Consider the following 19,872-nt stretch of genomic DNA (forward strand, 5'->3'; position numbering starts at 1 on the left):
GGGCCATCCTCCACTGCACTCCCAGGCCACAGCAGAGAGCTGGACTGGAAGAGGGGCAACCAGGACAGAATCTGGCGCCCAACCAGGACTAGAACCCGGGGTGCCGGTGCTGCAGGCAGAGGATTAGCCTAGTGAGCCACAGCGTCGGCCCACATTACATCTTTTAAAATGAAGGTTATATATACTCTATGTTACAAGTTCTGACTACGCAGTGTCAAAATGACACCTATTTCATTGCTTGCTTTGTGATCACACTCCTCTGAGGAGTTATAGGTTTTGTGACATTGGTCTTCTTTTTCTCTGAAGATTTTAAAATCGAAAGGAACACATTAGTGTTTCTTCCACACTAATCATGGCACTTGCATTGTCAAAATATCTGCAATAGTTTGGTGCAGAGAACAGAGTGACCCACTGCCTCTTTGAAAAAACTCATATCCATCATTAACCACCTGATGACCTCTACATACAAGAGTCAAATCATGCTTACCAAGAAACTTTGCAACCACTTCTGCACCCAATGTGAAGGACACTCTGTCATTTTCACCCCAGCCTAAGACATCTTTATGTGGGTCAGACCGCAAACGATCACAAAAAGACCAATATCAGTTGGTTGCATAGTTTGTATAATATACTACATAGATTGAAGAGCTGGTGATAAACTTCCATGATGGCAGATTTTTCTCCTCCACAATGGCTGCTATCCTTCAATAGTTAAAACAGTCTGTAAAAGTGTTCCAGGTTTAATACTGTTATCTTTTTACATCCATAAATCCTATTGATGCTGGCACATTAACTCTTTCATTTGAGAAGAAAAAAAGTCCTGGGATATTTCATCTGCCAGCAAGAGGCAGCTCATTTCCAATGACTGCTTTTCTCTGTCTTCGTAGTCCCCAAGAAACAGGTAGCTGTTTTCTAACAGGAAACCACCATACTCAAAAAGTCAAAACAAATCATAGTATTGTCCATGGATGTCCCCACATACGTTGAGTGGTGCTTCAAGGTCTAGTAGGATAGGCTAATGGAGAAAGAGCTCTCAACACTTTAGGCACAGTCTTGTGATTTCATTCTTCTGTATCTGAATATTCTTACCAGGCTTGGCAACTCTCAATTCCAACAGCCATTGGATAATTCCATTGATGCTGAGTCTACATCCACCATCACCTTCCCTCCAGCAGTGATGCCACCACCGTCTCACTACAGAATTCACAGTGCCATCTGGTTCCTGAACTCACAGCTCCTTTGCAGGCCAGGAGCACAGAAGCGGTGGTGGCGGTGGCACTGTTCTTCACCCTATTTCCCCCTTCCTTCCATTGGTATGCATATTTAATTAAAGCAAAGTTTTCATCATCGTATACTTAAAATGATTAAAGCCATTATTTAGGAAAGAAAAGAAAGGCAATAAACAGGAGTTGATAAAGACATAGATAGATGAGAATTCTCATACACTACTATTGGGAATGTTAAGTTGTATAACTACTTAGGACAATTATTCTGGAGGTTTCTAAAAGGCAATCTTAGACCCACCATCTTATCATCCTTTTTATTCCTAGATATTAGTTCAAAAGGAAAAGAAATATGTACCCATATAAAGCCTCATACACAAATATTCATTGTTATTTTTTATAATTGCTGCAAGCTAAAAACAACATAAATGTCCAATGATAGGCATAAGGGTAATCAAAATCAATTCACATCTATACAATGAAACACTACTCATCAATAAAAATGAAGAAACTATTAATCTGTATAATAAGTGGATGATACTCAAAATAATTATGCTGAAAAGATCCAGACCAAAAAAAGGAATATTTATTATAGGATTCCATTTCTAAAAGCTTGTAGAAAATAGAAACTAATTGATAGTGAAAAGAAGTGATTAGAGATTACTGGCGGTGAGGTTGGGGAAGGACAGGAGAGAAGGATTCCCAAGGGACATAAGGAAACTTCAGAAGGTAAGGATATCTTCAATATCTTTATTGTTGTCATGTTTTCACAGTTATATGCAGGTGTCAATATGTATCAATCCTATACTTTAAAGATTTACAGTTATGCAGCAAAAAGTGTCTTCCTTAAGAGATGGTGAAAGTCATAACCCAGTAGGTGCAATTTTCTGAAGCATAGAGACACCACCAAATGATTAAGTTAAGTGGACCAGGAACAATGACCATGTAAATGCATTTGTAGGTCAATGACTAACAGAAGTCTAATGAATTATTTTAACCTACATGAGGACTTTAAAGCAGCAGCTTTGGAGCTAGGATGTAGATCTCAATTAGAATCTTAAGCAAAATAGGGCGTGTCTGCACTCACAATTCTTACCTTGCTTAATTGAAGTGAGTCTTGCTTTTGCTGTGAAGCTGGGAACTTGCTTGAGCTATCCATTGTCCCCATTTTACATGATCCAGAGCTCTTGATTTACTGCTAATTCCTCCACCCCTTGCAATTTGATGGCCATGTTCTACTTCTCAAGCACCTCTCTAGCTTATTATTTCTTTAATTGCACCCCTTACCCATGCTGTTCAACATGGTCACATTTGCCCAATTAGTTCCTTAATTTTAGACCAGAGACATCACAATCTTCTGTATCACAATTTTACATTTTTTTTTACTCCCCTGCACTCATGATGGATGACAAATGTGAATATCTTTAATAAAAAGAGTTGCCCCCATTCCAAATCCATCACAAATTTATGAACTTGTAGATATATCTTATTTTCAAGGGAAACAAAGAAAGTTGAGACAAGAGAGAATAAATAAAGCTTTTTGAGTAGCCGCGATAGAAATACAGCATAGAAAGGAAGATCAGATTTTAATTGCAGAAATATAAAATCTGTATAAAGCTGCATACCTTGTACTGAGGATTGCAAAAGACCTTTCTGTGTGGAGATCTTTGGCAAGGCATTCTGTTCCAGATGTTGCCCATGTCCTTCAAAAACAATCCTCATCTTTTCTTCTTTTAGCAATGAATTATGATAAAGAGAAGAATGTCAGAGTTCTAAGCTGAGGTGAAAGCAGATTATTAGGGAGCCAGAGATAGGGGGTAACCAAATATTAACAATGACCAGCTCCAGCTCTGAGATTCTTTTTGTTCTCTGGACTCCATTTTTTTTTTTGCCATTCAAAACTCCTGGGGGAGGAACTGTGTTCCACAAGATTGGAGTGTGGTCTTGGCTTCTTTTTGAAATCAAAGAATTTTAGACAAGGTCCTCATTTAATCCAACTTTTCATTTCACAGGTGAAAAAAACTGAAACTCAAAAGGAGAGAATTATTTGCCAGGTAGCACAGTTAGAAGGTAGAGTTGGGAAGATTGGAGGAAAGAAAACTTCTTTGCAGAATACAAAAGTGTGCCCTCAAGCTGGGCCAATGATACCAGGATGACAACAGCTGAAGCCTGAACGGGAGTGGACAAAGAGCCATGAGAGCGATGCTTCAAGCCAGGACACAGAGGCTGTGGAGGATTAGTGAGCAGCTCAGCCCACAGCCGGATGGGTCTCTTTTGAATGTGGCTACTTAATCAGCCATCTCTAGTGGACTGTATGAGGGCATCCACTCAAAATTCAAATAGAAAATTGTTTCCTCTAGGCTGGCAAGGCACAAAATAAAAAAGCTCTGTAAATCTGGACTCCCATATGTGGTTCTCAGCTGGTGTGAGTCCCTGAATGAATTACATGCAGCCAGAGAAATTAATGCTACACACATGGTGGCCCAACTTGAAAGGAAAAGTTGCAACCAAGTAGACTCCGCCAGCCATTAAGGAACTCTGGAAAGCAGACAGCATCCACATTGATATGGTATGCTCTGGAGGACCCCCAGTGACATTATGATCAAGCACAGGAATAATGCATAATAAATGAGCAAGGACAAAAAATGAAAAGAGAGTGAAAAAGCCATAAAAAGGATGCCTTAATATTCAGCCTCAACTATTTGGGTGGAACTAGGTGGGTGTTAACTCTCACTTTTGTGCCCATCGGAAATGCTGCCTTGTTCTGGGTGGATTTAGTGCTCTTAACACCAGTTAAAGCCTGTAGCTGAATGATTTAAGATGACCCTTTTTTCTCCTGGTCTCATACTAATTGACTTGAGAGTGAGTTACAGTCCACAGAGAATAGCAGCCACACACTGGGTATATTTTTAATGTCAATTTCTGCAGGAGCTTTTAAACAAGGAAATTGTTGTAACAATTATTCTCTCTATCCTGAACCTTGGGATAGATATTGATTTTTAGCCCATTAGATGGGGGAAGGAATATATGGGTGTATGTTAATGAAAAGTGGGATAGGAGTCACTTGACATCATGCAAAGTAGCGTCACCCAGATATTTGGGGAATTGCAATTTCTTTGACCCATCTTTAGAAAGTTCCATATATTTGGAAAGCTCAAAAACAAGCAGGCTAAATTAGTTTCATGTCTATAGTCACAGGGAAAATGGGTGGAATCGATATTAGTGAACTCAGAAGTAAGGAATATTAGCAAGTGAATTCAATGATTCTTGCTTATTGTCAGGTTTAGCAGTGTTTTATACTTATGTCTAAAATGTAAGATTTAAATTTATTTAGATGCACAAAAAACAAAATTTTCTATACTATAATTATATTAGCATTTTTTTTCTTAAATGGAAATGGAAAGGTTGAATATATTATGCACAAGAGATATATCTGATGTAACTTTGGTCAGACGGCACAAAAAGTTTTGAGTTACTAAAAGAGGGAATTTGAACAATTTTAGCTGCAGCAGTCTGGGTCCCAACTAATAAGGATGGACATTGTGGTACAGAACAAAAACCAGAGCATGCTTCACACTTGTCCTAATATGTATATGTGAAAGACCAAGCCTTAGAGGTCAAATAAAGAATGATTTATAAGGAAAAAAATCAGTTTCACCAGTGATAACCAAGTGTAAGTGAAATAGCAATCTTGTTTATTATGTCTTCAATTACTTTTATAGCATAACTTACATTGTCCATTCATTTACAACATGCAAGGCACCAAATAGTTCATTTTGGAAATCAAGAGATACATTATTTTGTCCAAGGCCACAAGCTTAAAATTTGTTAGAACCAAATCAAGAATCAAGACTTTTGAGGCCCTAAAGAACAGAACTTCTGTCTAGCTCAGCCCTCTTCCCACAAGTCTTTGACATATCACAAGCGCACTCTCTCCTACAGGGTCCATGGTAGGAAATTCTCTTTAGTCAGGGTCCTCTTCAGTGGTAAGCCCAGACTCAGCCTCTGGTTTCTTTTGGAAGCAGTCTATAGGCAGCTGTAGTCATATGATTGCAGGTGTTATAGTTAATGGAACCTGTTTATTTTTGCCTTAGATTATGATTCTTATAAAAAAATCTTTAAAAAAAGATTCTTCCAAAATTTAAAGCCAGGTTAACAGTTTTGCCCCTTTCACTTTGTTTGGATAATGGAACCAGATTGATCAGCACAACTTTGTACCACTCTTAGCAGCTTGGAGTTTTGCTAGAATCTATGAAACAATGAAGAGACCTTTAGCTATTAGGCAATATTTCATATATCCTGAGGGAAATCTGGGAAAGGGCAGGGGAGGGCAAGCAGAAAAGCACATTCTAGGATAATTTCCCATTAAGGGGAGCAAAGTTCTCTCCTAAAACATAAACTGTAAACATAAGATTTGTGTTTCCTGAGGTTCTATTTTGAACCTTTTTAAGTATAATATAAAGAAATAACTGCATGTTACATCTCTCCGTCTGAACAGTACTTTTAACTGTTTTCATCACTGACAAATGGCACTTCTGAAGCATAAGTTTTATGTGAAAAATAATCTAATTAGCTGATAAAGTCTTATGAATGGAGAGGCAGATCAATGTGACAGCAAGGGACTAGAAAGTGCAGAAGAAACCACGGTATTTACACTAGGAAAGGAGTCTGCTTTGTTCCTCTGAATAAAGAGAAAAAGTTAGGATCAAACAAAAAGCATCTTATATACTGTACACAAACGTTTATCACAGTTATCACTATTAGTTATTAAACTCTCTTTATCAAAATTAAGTGGTATTGGAGGATGATAGCTCTACTATCAGTACCATGACATACATGCTATTGCTGTTATTTAGAAGAGGAAACGAGATTTATTGGTGTTGTCACACAAGGTTGGTAACTTCGGGAGCTGGAATAAGGATCTGTTTCCCTGACTACAAGATCAGGACTCTGTCCACCAGCATTGTTACATTAACATAACTGATCATAAGAGTGTCTAAGCCTCTGAATCAGCATCTCTTTAAGGAGGATGTATCTGGTTGTTAATCCAGTTCTTTGGGTAATTAGTCAGTCTAAGAACCAGAGCTGGAGAATTTCTGCTGCAGACTTATCTACTGCTGCAAGAAACTCTCCTGCACTTGCCTTTGACACAATGCAGAGTATCCACACAGAGGAGTGTGGGATGCGGGAGGACCCCTACACTCTGCCCAAGGTCTTAGGTTCTAGTTTGTTCTGCTCCTAACAGGCCAGATGACTGCAGGTGATTCCTCATCCCTTCCTGGTCCTCAGCTTCCTCTGTACATTGAGTAGATTAAATCAGATATTTCTTGAGGACTCTTCACACTTTTGGATCCAAGATGTTCTGATGGTAAATCACGGACCAATGTTTGTTTTATTTTACTTTCTCCAATAAGACAAGGCAGACACCATGCTGCAGTCTTGGAAGTAGGCCCCCAAGGGACATCTTTCTTCAAACTTATGCTCCCTTATCATGTCTCCAATGCAGAGATTGTCTTTCTAATTCCTGAGCATATCAACATCTTTGCTCTCTGAACTTCACACTACTTGGCCTCTCTCCCAAAATCCAGTATCCCAAGGCTGTTTCCTTTTCATCATTACACTCCCATCTTAACCATCATCTAATCAGAAACATTTCCATCACCACCTATTCTAAGTAGCCCCCATTCACAAACCTTGGACAATTATCCTATTTTATTTTGGGGGAGAACTTATGAATATTGAAAATGATATTTTTTTTACATTTGAATGCTTTGTTTGTTGTTTTTACCTGACCTATTGAAAAGTCAGCTCCATAAGGACCAGTACACATCTATCTTTTTCATCAATGCCACCATCTAGAACAACCTGACACATAGTAAGTATTCATTACATATTGTTAAATCAAAGATAAGTAAAGGATAATCATCTTAAGCTCACATGGATATGCTACTAAGCACATTATTCATTCTGATGGGCCTTTTCTGTTTTGTTGATTATTAGCTTTTGGTCACTCATTATCCACTGACATTTAAACTTAAAGTTCTAAACAACATGTATGGGTTTCTTTTGGGGTTCTCACCTACATCTGCTTGATTAGATTTGTACACTGAGTAGAGCTTAAGAATCTACCATTCTCTGTGAGGCAGCTGGGGGTTTCAGGTGGACAGCTTCTCTCTCAAATGATGTGGCGCTTGCTTTGGCCTGTGGAGCCCACTCTGCCTTTCAACAACAGCAAACACCTCAGCAAGGAAAGCTTTATACTCAGCTAGTAAGACACAAAGCTTTCTCCAAACATTTTGCTCCAGTTTCTTGGAGGACTGCACTCTGGCATTTCAACAGGTGGAAGTGTGGCTATCTGGGCTCTCCCAGAGAAGAGGGGGACAGGGAGAGCACAGTTATCTTACTGCACCATCATGCTTCCTTCTGCTGTGTGAAGACGTTAACTGCATCCATCCTCAGCCGTACCTCTCACCCCCAGCCTCCGCTGTGTTCTAGGCAGAGCCTATCTGGATAGACAACCCCTGCATTTTGATATCATACTTAACGCCAGCTATTTTCAAAATCTCAGTGACTTAAGAAAATGAAAATTAGAGCTTTTTCGCCTCACAATCCAAACCAAACCTATAGCTCTTCTCTCAGTCACTGGATCCATTCTCCTTCCATCTTGTGGTTCCACTATTCTCAGGACCCCCTTGGCACCTCTTGGAAGACATTCTGCACTCAGAAAATTGGCAAGAAAGACAAAGTGACTTGCTCAGGATTCTTCAGAGCTAGGATGAGAAGTGGCAAACATCACTTCTGCCTGCATTCTCTTGGCCAGAACCCCATCAACAATCCAAACCCAACCAAAAGGGCCATATTTCAGGAAGTAGAGCTCTCATTGGTGGTTGCCTGACCAGTCCAGTTACACACTTTAATTTATGGTCTCTGATGACAATATTATGAGCAGAACTATCTCTATTTGCTATATTCACCAAACTTCTCTTAAATTTTTTACCTTTAAAAATCTTGCTGAAATACTTTGTTTCACTTTGCTTTCTTCTAATGCGATTGCTCCTTTGCAAATTTTGCATTTTAATCTAAGTGTTTTCAGTTTGGATTTTTTTCAACTTTTATTTAATAAATATAAATTTCCAAAGTACACCTTTTGAATTATAGCAGCTTTTCCCCCCATAACCTCCCTCCCACCTGCAACCATCCCATCTCCCAGTCCCTCTCCCATCCCATTCTTCATCACAATTCATTTTCAATTATCTTTATATACAATCAAAGCAACTGTTTAGCCCACCCCATCATCTTGAATGGGAAGAAGTCCTTCTACCTTTCCCAAACTGGAAATTTCTCACTGGTTATGTTTCATCCTTAACACTCTACCTCTGAAATTTGGCTTTATCTGTATCTGTTACATTTTTTCCTCATACTTGTTAGTCCATCTATCCTTTTCTGTTCTCCATTCTTGTTTGGAAAACCCCAAAATTCTTAGTTGGTTAATGAGGGAAATGATATTTTTTATTTTCAAGACTATTGTCCTGAATATTATTTTTCCATAATCAAAATGCCTTTCTTCTGCAGCATTTCTTTTTTAGAGAAAGTCTAAAATGCTGTACATGGCAAGTAAAAAGTCTAGGTGAAGGTCTTGGAAGCAGGTCATGGAGAGTTCTGTATGTTCCGGAGAGGGCACAAGGGGAGGTGAAAAGGAGATGGAGAAAATGGCCTTAGCTTGCAAATACCATTTTTTCTCTAGTTTTATTTGAAATGGAATAAAAAGAAATATACCCAAACAGTATATTTGATACTTGGACTGTGAAAGGGAGTTATACATTACAAAACATTTACAACCTAAGCATTTAACTATTTTCTCATTTGATCATTCAGATTTGTGAGACAGATTTCATTAAATATTCTGCATATAAGGAGTTTAATATTCAAATATTTAACCTAATTGTCTAAGCCATACAGGTAGTTAATTCCAAGTTTCCCATTTTAATGCATATAGGCCATATTTTTCAGCATATTTCTACATGGTGCTTAGAGGCTGTAGGCTGACTTTCAAGATTAGTATCAAAACATGGGAATGCTAGTTGATGGCAATCTACAGAGAAAGGCCCCATTTTGAAGCATAATATGTGTGACATAGGGTAAATGGCTTAAACCCTTTAAATTTCAATTTTTTTTTCACCTTTAAAATACTGACAATAGTAATGATTTCACAGTCTTCGAATGGGGATTAAATAAAATGTACCATAACACTAAAGACAAGAAGGCACTCAGTAAATGTTAGCTATTATTATTATTGTTTTCATTCAAGTATGAATTTCCATCAAAGGATGGAAACATCAGATTCAAGGTTTAATATAGCTGAATAAGTGACTGAGCTGAATGAGATATGCTGTCTGGTCTCCCAACACCAGACAAATCCCAAGCTCTCTTCAATGCCACATTCTGCTACACAGGCCTTCAGCTAGCATCTTTACAAATAGAAGATAATTACTTGGCATGGTTATAAATACTGAGCTGCAAGAAATTTGGTGAAACTGTTTTTTTCATGGGCCTGTCCTTGTAAGTAATTTCACATAACACTTTTTATCCTCTTTCCAGAAGAGTTAACATCAATCTTTTTTGAAAGATAAAGATGGTAAACAAACTCAAGTGTATCTGCAAATCTAAGAACAAGAGTTTATATTCATAATAGACATATTATAATTTAAAATTTGGATGGAGGCTCCTGCTTATTGAGCATGAAAGCCTAATAACTGGAGCCTTTTATCTCTCTCAAAATATTTTCCACTAGGCTGAGAGAATGGAAGAGCTAAGCACCATTATTTCTGAATTATTATTTCTGAATAATCCAAGGTGTATACACACACACACACACACACACATGTGAATCTGCACAAGCCCTATGTGCTCACAATTGAAATCTCATCCTCAAACCACCCACACATGCTCTTGGCAGGAAGACTGGAAACTTTCTCTGAAGTTTTTTATCCTTGTTTTCAGGTAGCTTTCTACATCAGTTTTCAAAATCCTTATCTGAAAATTCTGCGGTTAAAAAAAAGAAATCCTATAATATTTCAGCTGACAAACTTGAGTATTAATTGTACCAACTTAACCAACATCAAATTATCCAGTTAATAGAATGTAGGAAAATGAATATGTGAGTGGGATTCTTATACTTGGGATGTTGGACATTCTTTGAATCTAACCAATCATTCTTGGGCAACTCACATTTTCTCTGGGTTTTAATTTCTCCATTTATTTATTTATTTATTTATTTATTTTTAAACTTTTATTTAATGAATATAAATTTCCAAAGTACAGCTTATGGATTACAATGGCTTCCCCCCCATACCGTCCCTCCCACCCGCAACCCTCCCCTTTCCCACTCCCTCTCCCCTTCCATTCACATCAAGATTCATTTTCAATTCTCTTAATATACAGAAGATCAGTTTAGTATACATTAAGTAAAGATTTCAACAGTTTGCTCCCACACAGAAACATAAAGTGAAATATAATAGATGATTTTTTAAATGATGATGAAATCAGATCAGACCTATTGTCATGTTTAATCCCAGTGAGAGTCAAGTTGGGAATTGATAATTTCTTTCTTTCTTTTTCTTTTCTTTTTTTTTTTTTACAGAAGATCAGTTTAGTATACATTAAGTAAAGATTTCAACAGTTTGCACCCCCATAGAAACACAAAGTAAAATATACTGTTTGAGTACTCTTTATAGCATTAAATCTCAATGTACAGCACACTAAGGACAAAGATCCTACATGAGGAGTAAGTGCACAGTGACTCCTGTTGTTGACTTAACAAATTGACACTCTTGTTTATGGCATCAGTAATCACCCTAGGCACTTGTCATGAGCTGCCAAGGCTATGGAAGCCCCCTGAGTTCACTGACTCTGATCATATTTAGACAGGGCCATGGTCAAAGTGGAAGTTCTCTCTTCCCTTCAGAGAAAGGTACCTCCTTCTTTGATGACCTGTTCTTTCCACTGGGATCTCACTCGTGGAGATCTTTCATTTAGGTTTTTTTTTTTTTTCCAGAGTGTCTTGGCTTTCCATGCCTGATATACTCTCATGGGCATTTCAGCCGGATCCGCATACCTTAAGGGCTGATTCTGAGGCCAGAGTGCTGTTTAGGACATCTGCCATTCTATGGGTCTGCTGTGTATCTCACTTCCCATGTTGCATCATTCTCTCCCTTTTTTATTCTATCAGCTAGTATTTGCAGACTCTATTCTTGTTTATGTGCTCCCTTTGGTTCTTAGTCCTATCATTACGATCAATTGTGAACAGAAATTGATCACTGGGACTAGTGAGATGGCATTGGTACATACCACCTTGATGGGATTGAATTGGAATCCCCTGGTATGTTTCTAACTCTACCGTTTGAGGTAAGTCAGCTTGAGCATGTCCCGAATTGCACATCTCTTCCCTCTCTTATTCCCACTCTTACATTTAACAGCGATCACTTTTCAGTTAAGTTTCAGCACTTAAGAAGAATTGTGTATTGATTACACTATTCAACCAAAAGTATTAAGTAGAACAAACAAAAAAAATACTAAGAGGGATAACATATTAAGTTGTTCATCAACAGTCAGGGTGAGGGCTGATCAAGTCACTGTTTCTCATAGTGTTCATTTCACTTTAACAGGTTTCCTTTTTGGTGCTCAGTTAGTTGTCACCTATCAGGGAGAACAAGTGGTATTTGTCCCTTTGGGATTGGCTTATTTCACTCAACATAATGTTTTCCAAATTCCTAACAGGGATCATTTTTCAGTTAAAATTTATTTTTGACAGGCAGAGTTGACAGTGAGAGAGAGAGAGACAGAGATAATTTCACCATTTATTAACAAAGTACAATTGAATGTGGTAGAATGAGAAGGCAGTACCAAGATGGCACTGGCAAGTGAGCATCAGTTCCTCAGGAAATGGCTTCAGATCCCGCCTGGCAAAGGAGCCTGCCTGGTAACAGGCAGTGATTGGTTACAGCATAAACCACCCGTTGACCAGATTGGCTGCCTCAGCTATATAAGCTGCTACCCCAACTGAAATAAATGAGTCTGAGGGCTGCTCGCCTCTGGCCCGCTTTCACCTGACTCCCAGTGTCTGTGTCGTGACTCCTTGCCTCTTGCCCCAACCACACTTCGCCTCACAGAACAAATCCACAGCAACATCTGCCACCCAGTGTGGCGGAGAGAGAGCATGACGGACTTGGTGAGATCCCCCTTGATTTTGGCAAGTAGGCCCCTCAGTGTGTGCTGATTGGTTCTGTGAGGGTGAGCACAGGACCCCCTCCTGTGCCCCTTTCCTTGTCCTTGTCCTTGTCCTCCGTCGAAGTGACCCCAGGTTTGTACACACTGCCCAGAAGTATAACACCACTTCTCAGCTCCTCCTTTTACTTTCACTTCACCTGGCAAATTCACATAAGGAACTGATCATCCCAGAATCCAGAACCAAGTCATCTTCCCTCACTCGAGATAGGTGACACTCCAGAAACACTGTGTGGGCATATGGCCTTGACCTAACACATCAAGGAAATCTCCCACTAAGCACAGGACATGCTTATGATCTGATACACCACTCTCTGTTCATCTAATGTAGGGAACCCCCTGCAGAATGCCAACAGCCGCTGAGGTGCTTGGAATTTGTTTTGTTATGGCTGCAGTGCTGTGGGTGTCTTTCCTTTGGCTAGCATTGGCGTGGCGTGTCGCTCTTAAGTGCTCAAACATAGGAAAGACACCCCCTTCTCAGAAGCGCACACAGATTACAAAACACAATGAATCTGTGAGTGATAAGAGCCTGTCACTCCAGGTCTCTGCCTCACAGGTAAGAGTTGATTTAGGGAGAGAGAGCTCTGACAGTGAAAATGACATGACAGCAAACCTTTTAGCAATGCCTAGTCAGCCACCCCCCCCAAATATCCGTGGGATGAACTTAGACAACCTCAAGACAAATACCAGTGCGAGGTCATCCCATCCACACCCAGTGAGGATCTCCACATTTCTGGCAGTCCTTGGGCACCCTAGGCTCTCAGGGCAGCCACTAGTCCCCATCCCACCCACATGTTTGCCATTAATGTAGGAGCAAACGCAGAATTCAGGCCCTGGATTCCAATGCTCATAAATGACCTTACTATGCTAAAAAAGGTTTCTCAAGAGTCAGGCCCCCTGACTCTCCCTACTTTGAACAGGTGCTCATACAGTGGACATCGAACCTTCAGACTCACTTGACTGGGTTACGCTGCTCAAAGCATGTTTGTCAAGACCACAGACCACAGTTCTTTTTTTTTTTTTTTTTTTTTTTAGACAATGAGAGAGAGAGACAGAGAGAAAGGTCTTCCTTTTCCATTGGTTCACTCCCCAAATGGCCACTACAGCCAGCATGCTGTGGCCAGTGTGTTGCATCCATCCAAAGCCAGGAGCCAGGTGCTTCCTCCCAGTCTCCCATGCAAATGCAGGGCCCAAGCACCTGGACCATCCTCCACTGCCTTCCAGGACCACAGCAGAAAGCTGGACTGCAAGAGGAGCAACTGGGACAGAATCCTGCACCCCAACAGGAACTAGAACCAGGGGAGCTGGCACCACAGGCAGAGGATTAGCCAAGTGAGCCTTGGCGCCGGCAGAGACCACAGTTCTTACACAGAAAGCATCCTATGAGGAAGAGGCTGAAACTGTGGCAAGGAATAATGCTGCCTATGGAATGGCAGTAAACTTTGATATGCTTACAAGCCATGGCACCTACATATATCCTCATGAACAGGCTCGCATTGGAGTAGTTGCGTATTTTGATCAGGTCAAAGATTTGGCACTTAGAGCCTTAAAAAATATAAATCGTCCTAAGTATAGTCAACTCTTTTGAAACCTAGTTCAATGCCTAGGCGAATGGTTCCCCAATTTCCTTGCCAGAGTCTTGGAGGCAGTAGAGAAAAGATTACTGCTTGGCCCTGATAATGACAATTTGGTCAAACAATTAGCTTGGGAAGGTGCTACCAAAGAGGCAAAAGCTGCAATTGCCCCAGTCTGTAATGAAGACATTTCTAAATGGATAGTAGCTACAAAGGAGATAAATCCTGCTGATACACCCATACAAGCCCTAACTATAGCCATTAACAAACTGAACACAAGGAAGTCTAATGATCTTCTGGTTTATGGGGATGTCAGGAAACAGGACACCCACAACAAAACTGCCAAAACACTGAAAGATGGGGAAGCCCAAAATTCAGTGTCCCAGATGTAAAAAAAGGCTTTCATTGGGCAAAAGATTGCAAGACCAAGCCTTTAAACTCTCAGCGGGGTGGCCCTCAGCCCAGCAAGTAAGAGGAAGTCCTACCAACATTAACCGGTTGATGCCTATCTTCAATCTGAGGCCAAAATTGACCCTATGTTTTGATGGCATTGCCTTTGTGGGTTTAATTGCTATGGGGGCAGATGCCACTGTCTTAAAAGCTAGGGATACAATAAAAATGCAACATTGGAAGACAGTGCCTGGGTCTGACCTCCAAGGCATTGGAGGATTAAAATTGGCTGATCAGGTCATCACGCCTGTAATGTGGTGAGATGACAATGGAGATATGGGAACCATCTTTCCACTAATTGCTGAGGTTTCCATGACCTTATGGGGGAGAGATGTGCTCTCACAACTGCAAGCAGTCTTTACTATGGATCACGAATCTCCACAAGCCAGCAGCTTTAATGGAGAGCCTACAAGTAAGATTCACCCCCAATCCTAGAGGCCACTGCTCACCTCATACGAAAGCCAGACCCAATCCTCATTGAATGGGAAAAAACAGTAAGCATCTGGGTAGAGCAGTGGCCAATGTTACAACCCAAACATGGCATCCTTAGAGAATTGGTACAGGAACAATTGGAAAAAGGACACATAGAGCCCTCTACTAGCCCTCACAACACACCCATTGTTGTGATACCAAAGAAACAGGGAAAATATAGGCTACTACAGGATTTGAGAGCCATTAACAAAATCATAAAAAAGATGGGAACAGGCCGGCGCCCTGGCTCACTAGGCTAATCCTCCGCCTGTGGCACTGGCACCCCAGGTTCTAGTCCCGGTTGGGGTATCGGATTCTGTCCCGGTTGCTCCTCTTCCAGTCCAGCTCTCTGTTGTGGCCCCGGAGTGCAGTGGAGGATGGCCCAGGTCCTTGGGCCCTGCATTTGCATGGGAGACCAGGAGAAAGCACCTAGCTCCTGGCTTCAGATCAGCACAGCGTGCTGGCCACAACGCACCAGCCATAGAGGCCACTTGCGGGGTGAACCAATGGAAAAGGAAAACCTTTCTCTCTGTCTCTCTCTCTCTCTCATTGTCTACCTGCCAAAACCAAAACAACAACAACAAAAAGGTGGGAACATTCCAGGCTGGCATTCCCCATCCAGAGGCCATTCCTAACAGATACCACATAGTTACCATTGATATCACAGATTGCTTCTTTTCCATTCCCATCACGGAGGAGGATAAGACCTGCTTCACCTTTACAGTATGGGAGCCCAATTTCCAGCTCCCCACAAAAAGATTTCAGTGGAAAGTACTCCCACAAGTCATGAAAAACAGCCCTGCCATTTTCCAAAGATATGTTTCTCATGAGACTAGCACACTTAAAGATCAGTGCTTGGTCATACATTATGTGGATGATATCTTACTTGCTCATGAGAATGTGGCAACTCTGAAGGCCTGTCTAAGTGAGACAGTAAGAAATTTACAACTCCTGGTTTTGTCTATTGACACAGAAAAGGTACAACATTTTCCTCCCTTTCAATTCTTGGGTTATCAAATCTCCTCCCATATATCTTCAATGGGCTCAAACCCAAGCATAAATATTCACTTAATGAACTTCAGCTACTATGCAGCCAAGTCAATTGACCGAAGCCCTTCCTTCCCCTAACACCTGCAGAGCTTAGACAGCTTTTTGATTTACTAAGGGGAACAGCCCTTCTTCAAAAATCACATTGACACCAGTAGCCAGATCCACTATAGAAAAGACCAACACCCAGTTGTCAAATTTAAAAACCTTTAGCTATGACCCTCAGGTGCCTCTATTTGCCATAACCATATCTACCCTCAAGGCCCCCTTAGGAGTTATTTGGCAACAAATAACTATTTGATCACTATTCCAAACAGTAACAAAATCATAAAAAAGATGGGAACACTTTTTTGGGTGCACATAGCCTGGAGCAAGTGTCATAAAATAGTTAACAAAGTAGATGCCATCCTATTATGGGACTTAAATTAAGATATTATGCCAATAAGATACTTAACACAGAGCCAGAATACCACTATCACAGTTAGAACTGTACACATTGATGCAGAATAGCACTCTCTATCAAACTTTAATGATAATTTTCCCAGGACAGATTGACAATCACCTGCCAGCAGACTGGCTACTCCAGACATTACAAACCTTAGAAATAGACATCCAAAACATTCTTTCCCTGCTAATCAACCTATACCCATGGCACCGTGTGCATTTACAGACGCCAAAAAGTCACTGTTTGAAATAGTGATCAAATCCTCCACAGTAAAAGATAAGATCCATGTAGAACCCCACGGGGGATCAGTACAGTTGGGAGAAATAAGGGCAATAGTCAAGGTTCTACTCCTTAGCAAGGATGGGCCGGTAAATATATTTTCGGACAGCAAATATTCAGTACAGGTAGCAAAGACGATCCCTTTTGCAGTCTTTAACCTGAGCAATAAGCCAATTGACCAGATGTTCACACTACTTCAAGAGCTAACTGAGAACAGAAAACACCCATGGTATATCTCGCACATAAGATCACATACTGGGTTAACTGGCTTTATTTTCCAAGGCAACAAAAAGGTTGATCGTCTTATCTCCTGCAACACGGCTTCCATTGCACACCTAGGACAAACCCATATTCTACACCAAAAATTTCCTATGTCAGCAAGCAACATAAAATTGCTTTTCCCAGAGCTAACAATGAGCCAATGCAAACACCTAGGGCACTCTTGCAAGAATTGTGCACCCCTCGCCCTGTTAGGCCCACTGCAACAAGCAGGAGTGAACCTGCGAGGCCTTGCTCCTAATAAGCTCTGGCAAGTGGATGTCACCCACATTAACTCCTTTGGTAAATTTAAGTTTGTCCATGGGGTTGTAGATACTTATTCAAAGGCTGTATTTGCGACAGCCCAATCTGGAGAAAAGGCTAGTAATGTGATAAAGGCAGTTAAGTCAGCCATGCTGGTCCTTGGTGTCCCCTGGACCATAAAGATTGATAACAGGCCAGCAATACATCACAGGAATTTAATTCCTTCCTGAAATCATGGAACATACAGTCTGCCACAGGTATCCCATACAACCCACAGGGACAGGCAATCATTGAAAGAACTCGTAGGACAATTAAAGATCTCTTACAAAGACAGAAAAACAATCACATTCCCCTAGACCCACAGCTTTCTTTGACTGAGGTCCTTTTCACTATCAATTTTCTTACTTTTGATTCCCAAGAGATCAGCCCAGCTTATAAACACTGGGGATCCTTTCCATCCCAGACCCCCTGACAGGAGAATGGAAGAGGCCACACCATCTGCTAACCAAGGGTTGAGGATATGCTTGTGTCTTTCCAGAAAATGCAGGACAGCCCATTTGGGTACTAGCCAGAAACAACAAGCCTGCAACTGACAGTCAAGCAGAACCAGCTGAACAAGACTGAGAGCCTGCCTTGTTAGCAGACCCACCTGCCCTATCATCCTACCCTGAGAAATGGCCCATAGCCACATCCGTTACTGTTTTATACCCCACTAGCTCTGCTCAGCCACTCAAACGGCCCGCAGCCTGTGTGCAGTCATGCCGTTCCTGATTACTATTGTTCCTCATTCCTACCCCTATCTGAGCAAGCACTCCTGTGGTCTCCCATTTTGAGTGCTGGTTAGTCAATGACGGGTAAGATCCCCTGGGGGACAACCTAAGACAGACACAGCCACGTATGGAGACCACATGTAAACGGGGTCAACAGTGGTATGGCCAAGAATAATGCCTCCTGTTGCTCAAAAATGAAAGAAAAGGCGGAAATGTGGTAGAATGAGAAGGCCATGCCAAGATGGCTGCTGGCAAGCGAGCATCAGTTACTCAGGAATGGCTTCGAAACCCACCTGGCAACCAAGCCTGCCTGGCAACAGGCTGTGATTGGATGACTTCGGATACTGCCTGGCAACAGGCTGTCATGGGTTAGGGCATAAACCACCCCTTGACCGGATTGGCTGCCTTGGCTATTTAAGCTGTTGTACCAACTGAAATAAACAAGTCTGCGGGCTGCTCACTTCTGGTCCACTTTCACCCAACTCCTGGGGTCTGTGTGATGACTCCAAGCCTCTTGCCCCCACCACGCTCCTCCTCTCAGAACGAGTCCACAGCAACATCTGGGCTGCTATCACAGTTTAAGTTGCTACTGACTAATCTGCTCCATCCAATCCAGGCTCATCCTTCTATATTCCAGTCCCCACAATAGATGCTGGAGCCCTGTAAGTACTTTGGAACATTTTAAACTGATCGAAAAGTTTGTCTCAATGCAATGGACAAACAGGAAAGCTGACATGTTGCTGGAAAACAGACAATGATGTAGACATCAGCAGGCCACGTTCATCATGTCATGCTGAGAGGAGGCAATTCATCTTCCAAATGAGGTCAATGTGCTCTCAAACAGAAAAGGCCATCCCACAAAACCTTCCCATGACTTTGTGCTGCTCCTCAGCATCAGCAGCCATGGAATATTTGCTCCCAGAAATTCAGTATTTGCCCCTTGCAGATTCTACTTCTGCCTGCCTGTCTCCTTGACTGTGGAATTTTCAGAAAGTCTGAGGACAAACAGGCCACAGATCTCTAACCTGAACAACAAAGAATTTGACCTCTTTGTATTCTTGTTCTGAGAACTACACCTGGGATGAGAAATTCAGGAAGTAGAGTAAGAATTGGATACAGTAGGTAATTCCAAATATTAGTCCATCAGATTAGCCATTGTTAGTTGTGGTATTGCTAGAAACCAAAATGGTAGCGCTAAATTACATCATTTTCTTTAGCAATCCGACCTGCCTCTAGCATCTTAGCTTTAAAATGGAATGGGGGGTATTTCATATTCTGCAAGAAATTCAGCCTCCTTTGTGTAGCAGACTTTGAAAAGTGAAACAATTTGCTCAAATCCACACAGCATGGCCAAGGCTAGATTTTGATTTCAAGTTCAGGCTTCCTCCCAGACCAATCACTATGATCATTTTTCTTTTCGGACTATGTTTGGTTCATTTTCATTGCCTTTTTTATTGCATACTTCTTAAAGCCAGACTGTTTTTTAACTTCAGCCCAGCTATTTGATACCTGGGTGAACTTGCACAAGCCACTTAACTTCTCTGAGCCTCAAATTCTCATCTCTTAGATTCCTTTTTTTTTTTTTTAGATTCATTTATTTATTTGAAAATCAGAGTTACACAGAGAAGTAGAGCCAGAAAGAGAGAGAGAGAGAGAGAGGTCTTCTAGCTACTGGTTCACTCTCCAGATGGCTGCAATGGCTGGTGCTGCGCCGATCCAAAGCCAGGAGCCAGAAGTTTCTTCTGGGTCTCCCATGTGGATGAAGGGGCCCAAGGATTTGGGCCATCTACTACTGCTTTCCCAGGCCA

The 19,872-nt window shown here is 41.1% G+C and overlaps 1 pseudogene; it reads right to left on the bottom strand.

Moving 5' to 3' along the window:
* Nucleotides 1-226: 226 nt before the first annotated feature.
* On the bottom strand, nucleotides 227-2,623 carry LOC100357916 (serine/threonine-protein phosphatase PP1-gamma catalytic subunit-like; annotated as a pseudogene).
* Nucleotides 2,624-19,872: the final 17,249 nt, after the last annotated feature.

This window comes from Oryctolagus cuniculus, chromosome 7 (assembly GCF_964237555.1).
Source record: "Oryctolagus cuniculus chromosome 7, mOryCun1.1, whole genome shotgun sequence".
NCBI lineage: Eukaryota > Metazoa > Chordata > Mammalia > Lagomorpha > Leporidae > Oryctolagus > Oryctolagus cuniculus.